This window comes from Carettochelys insculpta, chromosome 2 (assembly GCF_033958435.1).
Source record: "Carettochelys insculpta isolate YL-2023 chromosome 2, ASM3395843v1, whole genome shotgun sequence".
Lineage (NCBI taxonomy): Eukaryota > Metazoa > Chordata > Testudines > Carettochelyidae > Carettochelys > Carettochelys insculpta.
The window spans coordinates 60,802,438-60,818,500 of NC_134138.1; positions in this window are offsets into that span (position 1 = coordinate 60,802,438).

Here is a 16,063-nt window from a genome sequence, read left to right on the forward strand (position 1 = left end):
AAGAGGCTCAATGTTCTTGTGGAGAGAGTCTACCCTGAGTCTCAGTGTGGGTTCAGAGCTGAACAGTCCACCATAGACATGGTTTTCTCTGTTAAGCAACTACAAGAAAAGTGCAGGGAGCAGAACAAACCTCTGTATATTGCCTTCATCGACCTGACCAAGGCATTTGACCTCGTCAGCAGAAAAGGTCTGTTAGTGATTCTGGCTAAGATCAGCTGTCCCCCAACTCTGCTCAGCATTATTAGGGCCTTCCATGAAGGCATGAAGGGGACCGTCATATACGACGGATCCACATCCGAACCCTTTGAGATTCTCAGCAGAGTGAAGCAGGGGTGTGTGCTGTCTCCAACACTGTTCGGCATCTTCTTTGCAGTTTTGCTCAAATATGCCTTCGGAACTGCTACAGAGGGCATCTCTCTCCACACGAGAACAGATGGCAACCTCTTCAAACTGTCGAGGCTTAGAGTGAAGACCAGGGTGCTTACGCAGTGTCTAAGGGAGTTCCTTTTTGCTGATGCTGCAGCTATTGCTGCTCACACTCAGCAGGAACTGCAGTAACTCATAACTTGCTTTGCGGATGCATGTATGGAATTTGGTCTCACAATCAGCTTAAAGAAGACCCAGCTGATGGGCCAAAATGTGGGTAACAAGCCATCTATCAATGTGCTAGACTACGAACTGGAAGTCGTCCATGAGTTCATGTACTTAGGCTCGACGATCTTGGACAACTTGTCACTTGATAGCGAGATCAACAAGTGCATTGGAAAAGCTGCCACAACGTTCTCCAGGCTGACGAAGAGAGTATGGGCTAACAATAAGCTCACTGTACACACCAAGGTGCAGGTCTACACAGCCTGTGTTTTGAGCACACTGTTGTACGCCAGCGAAACATGGACTTTGCGCTCAAAACAAGAGCAGCGGCTCAACACATTCCACATGTGCTGCCTTAGGCGCATACTTGGTATCTCATGGCAGGACAAGGTCCCCAGTAGCGCAGTGCTTGAGAGGGCAGGTACCGCCTCCATGTTCACACTTCTCAAACAGAGGCGTATGGGCTGGCTGGGCCATGTCTCACGCATGACGGATGGCCGAATACCGAAGGACCTCCTCTTCGGTGAACTGGCGTCTGGAAAGAGGCTGAAAGAGCAACCTAAATTGCGCTACAAGGACACATGCAAGCATGACCTCAGAGCTCTCTCTATCAGTGTGAACACCTGGCATTCACTCTCCTCAGACAGGCATGCCTGGAAACAGGGAGTAAAGGAAGCTCTTGCTATGTATGAAACTACCTTGGTGAAGGAAGCGGAAGACAGGACAGCACTCAGGAAGATCTGTGCCCGTGATACCGGAGCAACATCTGCCTACTGCTGCTCACAGTGCGGAAAGGACTGCCACTCCCGCATTGGATTGCACAGCCACAGAAGACGCTGCTCGAATCAGTCCAACTGGGGTGCAAGCCCATGATCCCGAGGGATCAAAGGATGCCTACTATGTCCAAGGACTTAAATCAGCCATCAAATCTCCTTCCTTTATATCTTTTCCAACTATCTTACGTTTGCAGTTGATTGCAGCACAGGGGGATGAGAAGTCTTGTGTATGTGGGAAAGTGGCAATATTTGGTGGTGCAGTATGACAAAGGGGTTAGGTCACTGGAAATTATATACTTCCTAGCCATGCTCATTTCCTTCTGCATTTAATTACTAGTCACAGCATCAGAATTTAATTTAGCACCTTTGAATGACCTTCGTATGAAGGGATGCTCTCACATGAGATTTCAGTGGTACGTTAGGGTGATGCAGTTAAAAGAGTATAGAAAGTGGGGTTCTTAGATACTAGAGGGACTGGTACAGAAAGCAATTTCCAAAAGACAGAATAGAATAGGCATAAGTGCTAACTCGTTCTTGTCCCATATAAGCTGTGTCTACACGTGCACGCTACTTCGAAGTAGCGGCACTAACTTCGAAATAGCGCCCGTCGCGGCTACACGCGTCGGGCGCTATTTCGAAGTTAACTTCGATGTTAGGCAGTGAGACGTCAAAGTCGCTAACCTCATGAGGGGATCGGAATAGTGCCCTACTTCGACGGTCAACGTCGAAGTAGGGACCGTGTAGACGATCCGCGTCCCGCAACGTCGAAATTGCTGGGTCCTCCATGGCGGCCATCAGCTGGGGGGTTGAGAGATGCTCTCTCTCCAGCCCCTGCGGGGGCTCTATGGTCACCGTGGGCAGCAGCCCTTAGCCCAGGGCTTCTGGCTGCTTCTGCGGCAGCTGGGGATCTATGCTGCAGGCACAGGGTCTGCAACCAGTTGTCAGCTCTGTGTATCTTGTGTTGTTTAGTGCAAGTGTGTCTGGGAGGGGCCCTTTAAGGGAGCGGCTTGCTGTTGAGTCCGCCCTGTGACCCTGTCTGCAGCTGTGCCTGGCATCCCTATTTCGATGTGTGCTACTTTGAAGTGTAGACGTTCCCTCGCTGTGCCTATTTCGATGTTGGGCTGAGCAACGTCGAAGTTGAACATCGACGTTGCGGGCCCTGGAGGACGTGTAGACGTTATTCATCGAAATAGCCTATTTCGATGTCGCAACATCGAAATAAGCTATTTCGATGTTGGCTGCACGTGTAGACGTAGCCATGATGGTCTACTTTTGTGACCTCTTCCTTCATAAGTGAAATTGGTAGATTTAATTACTTTGCCTGTCTAAAAAAGTAAACACTGATGGGACACTTAGAAAACTAGGATATTGGGAAAGACTTGGCTTGCAGTGTGGATTGGCATTTCAATTGGTAAACTGCAGTAAAACTTGATCTTGAAGGAGGTCTAATGATTATTCAGAATTTATATACTGTATGTTTTAGTAAAAGCCGTGACCTGATTTAACCTTTGTGACCCAGAAACTCTTTGACACCACTCTGGTAGAAGGCACAGGGCTTGCACAGGATTTTTGCAAGAATCTTCTGACTTGGATGTATGCACAATAATTCACTAAGAAGTGTATGTGAGATCTCTATGAAGAGTCAGTAGCCTACTGCTCATCATAACCATAATATTTAAGGGGTAGTCTCCATATTTAAAACTATGTTCTTAAGGTCAACAAACAGGAGGTGATGTGTCTTGGACAGGTTCCTTTTAGGTAGGGGACAGCAGACATTTCTCTCTCCCTCTCATAGAATCACAGAATGCTAGGACTGGAAGGGACCTCGAGAGGTCATCGAGTCCAGCTCCCTGCCCTCATGGCAGGACCAAGTACTGTCCAGACCATCCCTGATAGACAGTTATCTAACCTGTTCTTAAATATCTCCAGAGATGGAGATTGCACAACCTCCCTTGGCAATTTATTCCAGTGTCTGACCACCCTGCGAGTTAGGAGCTTTTTCCTAATGGCCAAACTAAACCTCCCTTGCTTTGGTCATTGTGTGCTTCACAATGAATGACTATTTGCATACTAAGGTAGATGCTAATTAAGAAATTGTCAAATCCACAAGAGAGGAGAATACAAGCAAAAGCTACCATGTTCATGAACAAACTGGATTGTTCTGTTATAGCGAAGGGCATGTGAGCTAAAAGACATGCAGAATCTTTCACCAGGGAAGCAAGCTGATAACATGACTGGTCTCAGGACAGGAATCTCATAGCCAAGCCTGGCAGTAAATCACTGAAAAGACTTTGCTCTATAAGACATGGAAAATATCTAATTAAGTAAGTCTAGGTACCATTATGTGTGTTATGTGACTATTTTTTCCCAGTACTTCTACCTGCCATTTCTTGAATCTCTCTATTTTGGTAAATAACCTTTTACTTGCTTTCATTATAAACACATCTAAATGCTGTTTGCCTAGGAGATCTTAGGTGAGATAGTAAGGTATGGTGTATAGTTGCATTAGAAACAGATAATACGAGTGCTCAGTGGAGCAGAGGCTGGGCATTCCACAGTGTGGCTTGAAGGGCTGAGGGGCTGGAGTGTACCTGTAATGAGAGGCCTACAAGTGAGTGTTTGCATTGCCCGTGGCTCTTGGAGTGGATTTGCTGACAACCAGCAGACACAGTCACTGCTTCCCCATGCTAAGGGCAAGTGGTAACATGATGCCTCACAGCCCTGGGTACTCCTGGGAACCATCACATTCTTTCTGTGGCAAGGAGAGAGAAGAGGTGGTGGCTTGACAGGATTCAATTTGGAGAGAAAGGTCAACTCATGAGAACAAGACTGAATTTAAAAAAAAAAAAGTATTCCCCAATCTTTTTGCCATGCTTTCTAAAACCAAAACTATTTAGTATTTTCTGCTCCTACTCCAAGATGTGAAGAACAATCATATTTTAAGCTGCCCTCTTAATAGGCAGACTTAGGCTACGTCTACACGTGAAGCCTACATCGAAGTAGCCTATTTCGATGTGGCGACTATTTCGATGAATAACATCTACACGTCCTCCAGGGCCGGCAACGTCGATGTTCAACATCGACATTGTGCAGCACCACATCGAAATAGGTGCTGCGAGGGAACGTCTACACGCCAAAGTAGGACACATCGAAATAAGGGTGCCAGGAACAGCTGCAGACAGGGTCACAGGGCGGACTCAACAGCAAGCCGCTCCCTTAAAGGGCCCCTCCCAGATACAGTTGCACTAAACAACACAAGATCCACAGAGCCGACAACTGGTTGCAGAGCCTGTGCATGCAGCATAGATCCCCAGCTGCAGCAGCAGCAGCCAGAAGCCCTGGGCTAAGGGCTGCTGCACACGGTGACCATAGAGCCCCGCAGGGGCTGGAGAGAGAGCGTCTCTCAACCCCTCAGCTGATGGCCACCATGGCGGACCCCGCAATTTCGAAGTTGCGGGACGCGTATCGTCTACACGTTCCCTACTTCGACATTGAACATCAAAGTAGGGTGCTATTCCCATCCCCTCATGGGGTTAGCAGCTTCAACATCTCACCGGCTAACGTCGATGTTAACATCGAAATAGCGCCCAACACGTGTAGCCGTGATGGGCACTATTTCAAAGTTAGTGCCGCTACTTCGAAGTAGCGTGCACGTGTAGACACGGCTTTAGAGAGTATAATACCAAATGCTATCTATATTAGAAACTTTCAATGAGATATTAGTTTTACTTACTAAATTGGCTGTGCCAGATAGTACCTACTGGTTCTGTATGCTCAATTATATATTCTTAACACCAACACATCATTTTAATATCAATTTTACCATAGTCAGCAAATATTGTGTATTTTGTTTAAAATGACATGTCATATCATATTATAAAATATGCAAAGAAATGGCTGGGAGTCTCAGAGTTAGGCAGAATCATTTTACTGTGGTTTGGCTCACACATATCGCATATTTTCTGTCAGACAAGCCTCAGCAAGGCTATGAGAATCGAGAGCAACCAATAAAATAAACAAAAAGAGCAAAATGTGAAATATGAACTAATGATCCATTGTTTACTTATTTTATTAAATTAAATGCAGATCTCCCTGAATGTTAACCTACTGCTGGACTAGAAAATAAAACATTCCTCTTATAAGATCACTAATAATGAAGATAAATCAGATTTAAGATTTCATGCCTACAAACAACTCTTCTTTCTGCTCTGAATACCATCTTATCTTTCTTAGCCAAAATTGGTTGTCAAGATTTATGTTTAAAAACAATAATATCTGAAAATAAAGTGGCAATCTTTAAGAGTCCACATTGATTGTGGTTTATTATGCAATTATCTTAATGCTGAGCTGAAGGGTAAATAGGAGATGCTAATCACAATCTCACCATGAAATCAAGACAGTGAGACTAAACAAGCTGAAAACTTGGCAACAATAATAACTGTAGTTACTGATTATACAATAAGATCAACTATCAAAATATTGCAATAAAAGACAAAGAGAGTTAAGAATGGGATGTCTTCCAGTTATCCGAATGAAGTGATAAATCATCCTTCCATTACCCATTTACTTGCAAAAGATGGGGGGGAAATAAAGTAGTTTATTGTGAAAGCAGGTGAAGGAGAATTACTAAACTATTAACTGATGTGACACTTATGTTAGTCTACTACAATGAAACTTCTTGCTTGGAGATTCTTTATACACAGACACGGTTCTATATACTTGATATCTCAGGAAGATAATTTGAAATGTCTTCAGTTCCAGAACAATTTTGCTGGGAACATCAATTGCTCACAAGATTTTCCCCTAATATTGGACACCCTGTGTGAACTTATTCATTGCCAAAATATTTAATTTCACAAAAAGAACAAGAAATCACAAATACTGACCTTTATTTATATCAGAGAAATTTACAGTTTGTGTATAACTATATTCCCAATGGAGTTGAAGCCATTAAAAAGTAACAAACACTGTTTAAAAATAAATATACCTTTTTGTTGTTGATGTCAAAGAAATTGCTTTAGAAATATGGAGGGAATAATGAGGGGGCATAAGACTGGTACCAAAAAGGCCATATAGCGGCCTTCCCAGTTAGTCTGTCTTGCTGTTTCTATTTGCATATGAGAAAATACACTGTCATACAGTTTTATTGGGAGTGGGTTTGGCAGTCATCCAACATAACTGATAGTACATAAGCCATATTGCTGATATATTTTCTGTCTGAGACCAGTTAGATTTATACTTTAGCAGTTACTATCAAGATAGGTCAGAAGGGCATTCACTAATATTGACCAGTATTTAGCTCTGGGTATGGTTAGCTATATTCAGGCATGCATATTTCTAATACATAATTTTGTAGCTGTATTCTTTGGTAAATTTATCATTTCCTAGAAAAGCCTTAATGTAGACTTGGATTGGGAGAAGCGGTCCCTTTGTCATGATTTTAATATTCATGGGCACATAATAGCCCAAGAGAATTTGTTATATGGGGTGATTTAAAGGACCACAGATTGCTGAATGTGGAGATTCTCCCATTATAGAATTTCCTGTTTTAGAGGCGTTCTCTTTTTTAAGGATTATCACTTCATTCAGAGGATTCCCTCCTGAGGAGAATTACAAACATATGAAGCTTGCTTCCTTTGAAAGTTTTCACCCACCAGAAAAGACTCCATTACCTTCTGAGATTTGTATTAGGTTTTTGCCTTAAAGAAGTATTTCTTCATGCTGGCAGGGTATTCCTTAAACTTCTTCATTTGTGTGTATCTTTGAACTGAGGGGTGAGTCAATGACCATTGTTTGATTTCCATTATAAGAACTGCGTACAGGGAATTGGCACTAAGCATTGAGACTTTCCATTCTAATTGATAGGACCCATCAGTTCTCAGGTTAGGTTAATTCTCCTGACCTGAGCTGGATTTGAGCTAACACCAGTTCAGTGGCCTATGCTTTCAGTCCAGAGCTTAGTGGGCAAGCAAACCCTAGCATCTGTGTTGCTATTCTCAGCAAAGAATCCAAACAGTGAATAGGCATGAGAATTAAATAATCCTTCATGCCTAAAGGTCATCTTCCCAGGTCAAGTTTTGATAAACTAACAGATCATTGTGCAGAAGCATGCAATGTAGCTGCTCAACATATACCTTCTTTCCTGATTGTTAGCTTGACGAATTCCGTATACATACAAAGACAGCCAGGGATCAAACAAAGCTACAAAAACACTAGAATAAGCTTCAAAGACATTTGTATTACTGAAAATGTGGCTTCTGCAATATTATTCTTCCTTCAGGGTTTTGTTGTTGAAACTGATTTTTCCTTTATGTTACTCACTGCTGCTCTTGTGACTAACGCTTGGCTTCATGGTGACAGAAAATGCTTTGTATTTATAAGCCCCTATATGAAGTCATATGGCAGTCCTGACATTCACAAATCTAATGGATGGAGTTCAATATGAAACATATGGTATACTTCAACCTTGTAAGTCACTACCATACACAGGTGGCAAAAGTACCCAAAAAGAGATAGCTCAGGAGTTAGAGCACTGGCCTTGTAAAACCAGTGTTGTGAGTTTAATCCTTGAGGGATCCCTTTGAGAGTATGGGACACGTTAAATGAAAAAAAAAAGAAAAAGCCTGCCAAAGATGGTGACAGGTCCTGCTGTGGATGCAGGTGACTGGACTCCATGAACTCTTGAGGTCCCTTCTGGTTCCATGGTGAGTAAGTTACTTGAGTAGAAATGCAGCTGTTGGGGGATGTATTTAGGTACAAATTATTGGTGTCCCTCTGCAAAATGACTTGAGTAAAAGTACACTTGTATGCACACTCACATGTTCCATCCTTTCTGTACTCCAGCATCCCAAAATGCAAGCAGTTGCACTTTTACTGAAGTAACTTTTTGGGTACTTTTCCCATTTCTGCTACCCTGTTATATTTAAACCATTAAGTCTTATATACTGTTCAAAAATAACTTAGTCTGAAGTGCTTTTTTAAGATATGGCTCAATACTAGTGTGGCCCAAAGAGGAAAAGCATAAATGTAAACTATCCTATAAAGAGGAGATAGTCCTAATTCATTAAGATACACAAAGAAAAAGTGCCAATAATAAAAATACTCATGCACCACATTAGCATATCTACCTCTCTCTCATCTAAGACCAAGAGTGATTCACAAACCAGAAAAAGGGCATTTGGTTGCCTCATTCATATGTGTAAGGGTTAAACTGACAGACATGCTCAGAGGACACCATGGCTATGGCTACACTGTGGTTGCTATTTTGGGATACATTCATATCCTGAACTAACAAACCCACAGCAAGCCACCGTACTAGAAACAGTATTCCATTCCCACTACCCCTCATCATGACAGGGGGAGTGAAAATTTTGAAATAGCCCTTTATTTTGAACTGTGGTGCTGTTTGGATGGCACCACATTCAAAATAAGTTAACTGGAAATAATTTACACAATTTGAATTGAATTGTGCAAATTGTACACTTTTTTCAAGTTACGGCTACCATGTAGCTGTAGCCCATCAGAGTTGGTCCCGTTCAAAATTTGGCCACAGGAGGTCGTGGTGGTGACACTTCATAACTTTTAGTCCAGTAGTAAGAGCAAGTGGATGTAAGAGGTGTAGATTCACATGCCATTTCTCTGCAAGAGGGAGAGAAAGAATTTGAACAGAAGCCTCTCCTCTTGAAGCTGTCTCACTTTCGATAAACAATGAATGAGTGGCTGAGGTCTTCCCCCACCACCCAAAGACTATTCCATGGTCTTAAACTTAGCTAAAAGTTATAAGGTGGGGTTGTGGCATCATCACCAGTGTCTTGTATACCCTGGGGAATCTAACACATTCCCTCCAAAGCACCACATGAACCTAAGCTGCCTAACTCTACGTGGCTATTTTATGTTTGTGGATTGCTAAGCAGAGATAGGTACCTCCCTTCTGCCCAAATGTAGGCACTTATCCCTGTGAAAAGGGCAGGGCTTTACTCACATTCCTGTGATTGGTGTCTCCCAATGGCTACCATAAGCTGCTCCCCATCTAGAGTGCTGGCTTTTGGGGGGTCACCTTCTGTTTGTTAGCTTAGGTGCCTAATTTGGCTTTTTGGATCACAGTGGTGGTCTTGTGATTTTCTAGCTGATCCAAAGTTAGGTGTCACTCAGCATTGCAATGCTCAAGTCCTTTTGTGAATCCCATCCTAAGTGCTCTGGAGTTTATATTGCACATGTTTTCATATTCTATTGTAAACTGATCCAAAGGTATTTCCAAAAATAAAATGGGATAGGTGACATTCCTCCTGATATTTTCCCAAGTGTTGAATCATGATGAGACTAAACTGCATACTCTAATCAGAACAAGCAGCATTCAAACACTGAGTCCTCTCATTTACTTGAAACGTTGCTGGATTCTACCAAGATTTTCACTAGGTGAATGCCAGCTAAGCTTCTCTGCAATGCTGGTTAATCTAACTAGGGTTTGTATCAGGGTTCCTCTAGTTTACAAATGCTCCCCACAAGGAATTAAGCAGCCCACATAAGACAATTTGGACACCAAAGGCCCAGATCCACAAAGGTATTTAGGGGCCTAATTCTCTTTGAAATACATAGGACCTAGGTGGTTTTAAATACCTTTGAGGTTTTGGGTCAAAAAACTTCAAGTGGGATAAGCAGCCAGGGCAGTTTTAGGTAGTTCTGAGAATGTTAAATAATAGAATAGAATAGAATAAATACCAAAGGAAAGCTTAGCACAAGGGTAACCAATATACTCAGTACACCTGTATACTAGTTTGTGAGATTCCCCTTACTCAAGTTATTACTCCGTACAACTGATCTAGGAACAGAGTGACAAAATAAAAAAAATAAAAAAAATCTGATAGATTACCTCATTTTCATAGTGGTTTCATATACAGTATTTGAGGTTTAAAAGACTAAAGCTACCATATTGTACAATGTATGAACAACTGATAGGGCTGGATGCTTAGCTGGAGTAAATGAGTTTAGCACCATTGATTTCAGAGGAGCGATGTTGATTTGCATCAATCTGAGACTGAGGTCCTGATGTTGTTTTTCCCAGTGGGCTTTCTTTTATGATCTTTTCCCAAGGGGATAAACCTTACTTACTTGCTAAGACAAGTACTCAAAGATTAGAAAATGCCAGAATTAAACTTGTCAAACAATAATTTGTCCCTCATGTGCATATGAATTAACATAAGTGACGACATCCTGTTTTATCATCCAGCGCACAGGATAACAAGGAATGGGGAACAAATGTGATACTTCTTTTACCTTCCTCACCGAATCTGTGGAACAGAGCCAGGTTTATCACCCTAACTCTGCACTGATAGAGAATTACGAATTTTGTCATGCCTTTTAATATAGTGCACATCACGGTAATGCATGAATCTTTCACAGAGATGAATGAATATCTGAATGCTTCATGGAGCAACCCTGCAATGCAGGGAAGAACTGCTACCCCTTTTTACAGCTGATTACTGATGCACAGAGAGATTAACATCAACATTGTGAAAACTATCCACCAGTTTAGGAGCTCAGCTTGAGACACCGAGGTCCCAGTTATGCAGAGTACTTTGCATGTTTTGTAGTAAGTTCTATGTGCAGTACCCAGCTATGAGTTTCTTCAGCAGCCATTGGCCGTGTCTACACTAGCCCCAAACTTCAAAATGGCCATGCAAATGGCCATTTTGAAGTTTACTAATGAAGCGCTGAAATACATATTCAGAGCTTCATTAGCATGCGGGCAGCCACAGCACTTCAAAATTGATGCGCCTCGCCACTGCGCGGCTCGTCCCGATGGGGCTCCTTTTCGAAAGGACCCCACCTACTTTGAAGTCCCTTTATTCCCATCTGCTCATGGGATTATTACGGTATTTATTATTAAATTAAATTATTATTATGGTATTTATACGGTATTTATTATTAAATTGCATTATTACTAATGTTTGATAATCTCAAATGGTATGAAGTGGCTGCCATTTTGACTAGTGAAAAGATGTTACAGTCCAATTGGAGCTGTACATTAATGGGGAGAGAATTTCAAGGACTGATAATTTATTTAACCAAATCCTCATGCTCACCCCATCCCATGCATAAAGAAAACTATATTCTGAAACTCATTTAAGGAAGAAAATCTGGATTTGAATAAATCAACTCTAGTATCTTGCTTCTGCTACTGGAGAATCCCTCATGCGCTAGAAAAATGAGAACAACAACAAAAGCTCCTGTCCAAAGCAAAGGAACCATGTGAGCAGAAAAATTAATTCCTGACCTTTTCAGTGATCAGCTTATGCCCTGAAGCATGAGTTCTGATCAACCTTATATTTGCCGTATAACTACAAATGTTATTATTGGTCATAAATTTATTTGCCCTTTTTAAAAATTCAGCTGCAGTATTTACAGCCTGCACTATATGAGCATTCTAAGTTTTAAAAGTAGCAAAATGACATAACTGATGAGATGTGCAGTCATTTTTTCATAACAATATATTTACCATCCGACTTATTTATCTTTGCTTCACTACTACATAGATTTTCAGACTGTAATACTTAACATAATGCTAGCTTTGAGAAATGAGCTTGAATATGCAGTACTTACACCTCCAATATGTACAATTCTACTATTGTGTTAATTCCAGTATGTGATGAAACTGGTTGGGAAATTTCATATGGCACTTGCAATATTTAAAATATCTCTGAAACATTACATGCCATTCCTTCAAGTGGGTAGTGATAATAATAGATTGGAAAGTATCCTCTGAAATTTCAAGAATCTTCATGCAAGTGAAATTATGAATATAGCATCTTAAGCAGATAATTCTGGTGCTTAACTGGAGATTGCACAATTGATTTTTATGCACAAGTGCTTTTTTGAGTCTCTGTGCAATTCTACGTTATCTATTCCACTAAAACTCTGCTGCCTATTTTTATTTATGTATTTATTTTTTGTGGTGTGAAACATCTCTTTTTTTGAGTTACTTGATGAAAAGTGAGGTTGAGTGTGTGACTTGAGTGAACTGAACTTTGAAGTAATAGCACCTTTGTCTGAACAGAAACTTCTTTTCTCACCCTGGTGCTTTTTCAGCAACTTCTTTCACAGGCAAGGACTACAGAGTCATCTTGTTCTGTAAATGCTTCTACACCAGGGTCCAGTGACATTCAGATGGTACAATTAGTAAGCAATGCTTTGCGATTTCATTAACAGTTAGGCCATTTGAGTACTAAGATCAGGTTCCTTTGGTTTAGCCCATGAGAATCCAGCTTCACAATTTATCACGTATATTGCCTAGAGCTTCAAGAGCAAAACAGCAGCATGCAAGGCAGACGCATCAGCTTTACCTATAGCACTTGCAGCAGCAGGTGTTTTCAGAGGAAGAGCAATAATGAGCTTTGCTGTGGCAGTGCTATTTCTATATGCCAGTTTGATTTGCAAAATATAACAAAATAGTGCATATGCAGATCCAAATCCCGGCTGGCTACAAACAGGTATAAGGGCAGCGAAGAAGCTGCCAGTACGAAACATAAGGAGGCAGAAGTTTTCTACCCTGATTTAACCCCTTGGAAATTTGAAGGTAATGGCATTCCTATGCTCTCACCTAGTAAAACCAGGGAGGAGGGGCAGTGGTATCACAGAAAATCATATGCTCCATTATACAACAACCAGTACACAAAGATTCCATGCATAGATCATTCATCCACAACCAATTATTCATATTTATGGTAGGACTAACTTGCTTTGGGCCAGCGGGAAGAGAGGGGCAAAGCACAAGGAGCTTCTTAGACCCAGAATACAAATAAAAACATTAATGCTGCTGGGATTGTGTTATATAGGTGTATACATATTCCCACACACATATGCATCCATACATACACACATGCCTCTTTCTGAGGATACTGACAGAATGGTCTCTGGACAAGCCAGAATTTGGACATTATAATTCTATGTCTACAGCATGAAGCTATCTTCGTTTAAGAGCTGAAAATATTCAATAACAAGGTAGAGAGTTTTTTAGTTTGCAGCTATTTTATAATTCTCTTTGTTTTTTAACAAATACATCCTGTCAAAAGTGCGAGATATCCGCTAGTCTTTTGGGACAGAAAATGCTCTAACATAACAGACCATAGTTGAGATATATAGCCTTCTTTTAGGCTATAAGACAGAGGTATACCATCTATGTTCTCTTCCACAATCTATTACAGATAATCATAACATAAAATGAAGAAAGAATTTTTCTGAAAGAGAGAAAAACTCCAAAAAATGCATTGGAGCCAAAAGCGAAATTTTACCTGGTTTTGTGTGAAATGGCATGTGCTGTAATGAACTTGATGTTTAAAATCATTCCAGAGGAAATGTTGGTACATTACATTTACAGTGGCGTATGGACGTAGTTGTGACAGAATAGGGAGGGGTTGCTTTCTCCCTGCCTCAATATTTGCCTAAAATATGGTGAATTTTCACAGATGTGTGTCATTTCTTGATCACGAAATTGACTAAGGACCTGCTTCTACAAGAGGATCAGCTCATGCAGACCCTATTCACTTGCAGAGCCCAACTGAAATCAATGGGACTCTGCAGGGGTTTGCAATAGTAAATCCCATGTCAGGATCAGGGACTGAGTTTCAATTTTTAATTAATTGTAAAACACAACATGTTCTATTGCACAACACATCTTCTGTTGCAGAGAGAAACATCCTGTCACTATATTTCAGCTTTAACTTTCTGTTTCTTTGTTTACATATGGGAATCTTAAGCAGTGCTTCATACGGGACTAAAAGGTTGGCTATGTAGCCAGATTTTGACATCTCTTAACTGGCTTTATAGAATAGTTTTAAAAGCTGGTTTCAGAGATCATTATGTAACTATATACAAGAACCAATAATGTCAGCATGCCATAACAACAAGTCACTGTGGTTCGATTTCAAATACTTCTGTGCATTTAATAGCTTCCTGCATGCTTTCTGTTTTTGTCCCAACAATATGATTGTATTTTGGGGCACAAATTAACATTAATATCGATAGTTCACGTGTTCAATAAAAATAAATTGTGCATATTACTTGAGACTTTCATGTGGAATTTCTCTTTCTTTGGCAAGCATACGGCAATCCTTTAAAAAACACAACAGCAGGAAATGGTTTTTATAGTGGTTCCAAATCTGCTGATGTTTAGTTCATCATTTTTCCTTCGCTGCCTCCCTGACATTTTCATGTCAGACTGTATCCTCAGAACAATAGGATTTTTGATTAGGGATTTCTAAACTGAGTGTGGAAAAAATAGCTAAAATCTAGGAGCCATAAGTGATTCAGGTTTCTTATTTTTTATTTATTTATTCTCACTTGGTTTTTAATGGGACCATGCATGAGGTGCTGTAGACAACAAGAGAAATGATAAAAATAATTGCATACTGCCAGAATGATCAAAACTCTTTTGCTTGGATACATTTTTATAGAATCAAATAAACAAGATTCTTTGTAGGTAATTCCATTCTGAAGTGAAGGAGGCATTCCAAAATTTTCACATTAGTCATCACTAAATATCCCGCACATAGATTTACTCATTTAGTTAAGCATGCAAAATTATACAAGCACATATAAATAAACTCTCAGTCTCTTATTACAGTTTCAATAGCATTAACTTTTGTGTATTGAAAAATAATCAACAGAAATTATACTTGCTTGGCATGAAACAGATTAATCACAGACAAAATCTGTTACTTGTATTATCATACCTACTGAAAGACTGTACTAAACACTTTGAAAGTTAAACTCTTAGGGGACGAATAAGGCTAACTATTCCTCATATTTCAATTTCACTACATTAGTAGAAGCCATCTTAGGGGGGTTTCTAAGGTTTCAATTTATTTTGCATTTTCAGTTTTTATACATCAACACACAAAAAGGGGAATACAGTGGTTTGATCCACGATGGGTTTAAATTACTAAATATGAAAATCTTTAGTCCCCTGTTGTATGATCATTTTAACATGTCTCCTATATTATACTTCTAGGTGATTCTACCTTCTCTTAACCATGCAAAAGCTATAGTGTTTCAAAGCTGCAGATTAGTGATGGTGGCAGCTTATTCCTTTTGGTTATCTACAGCACCATCTTAGTGTCTTGAGGCATAAAAGAATATTATCTGTGTGACAGTTATGGCTGGAGCCATCTATACTGTTCATTCTATCAGCACTCAAAGAGCTCAGAATAGAAATCATTCAGTATAAGACATTTTGTGTAGTTTCATTAAAAGCTTAAAATCATGAGGTACTGCAAGTTATGACTAAGGTTATATGAAAATTTCAGTAAATTTACCATGTGGAAAAGTATGTATGTGGTTGTAGTGATTAAGATAGAATTGCAAATCTTTTGTAAAGGCAGTTGACCATAAGCAAGACAACCTATAAATCTGCTTTTCTTCTTTACTTAATTTTCATCACAAATAATGTGCCACTCTGATTGCATGAAATCATCGGGAGTGTCTTCAATTACTGTGTGCAGCCTCTGATCAAAACGATTCCCTTTATTCTGAATCTGGGGGAAGATGGGAGGGGGAGGGGAAGAAATGTACGGCTAGTTATGTATTACAAATGTCAGGTTACTGTGAAAGTGTATATATTCATATTTAATAATTTCTAAGCTGAAGTTGTGATTGTAATAATGGCTCATTCATATCTGCATTTCATTTAAATGCACTGTTTT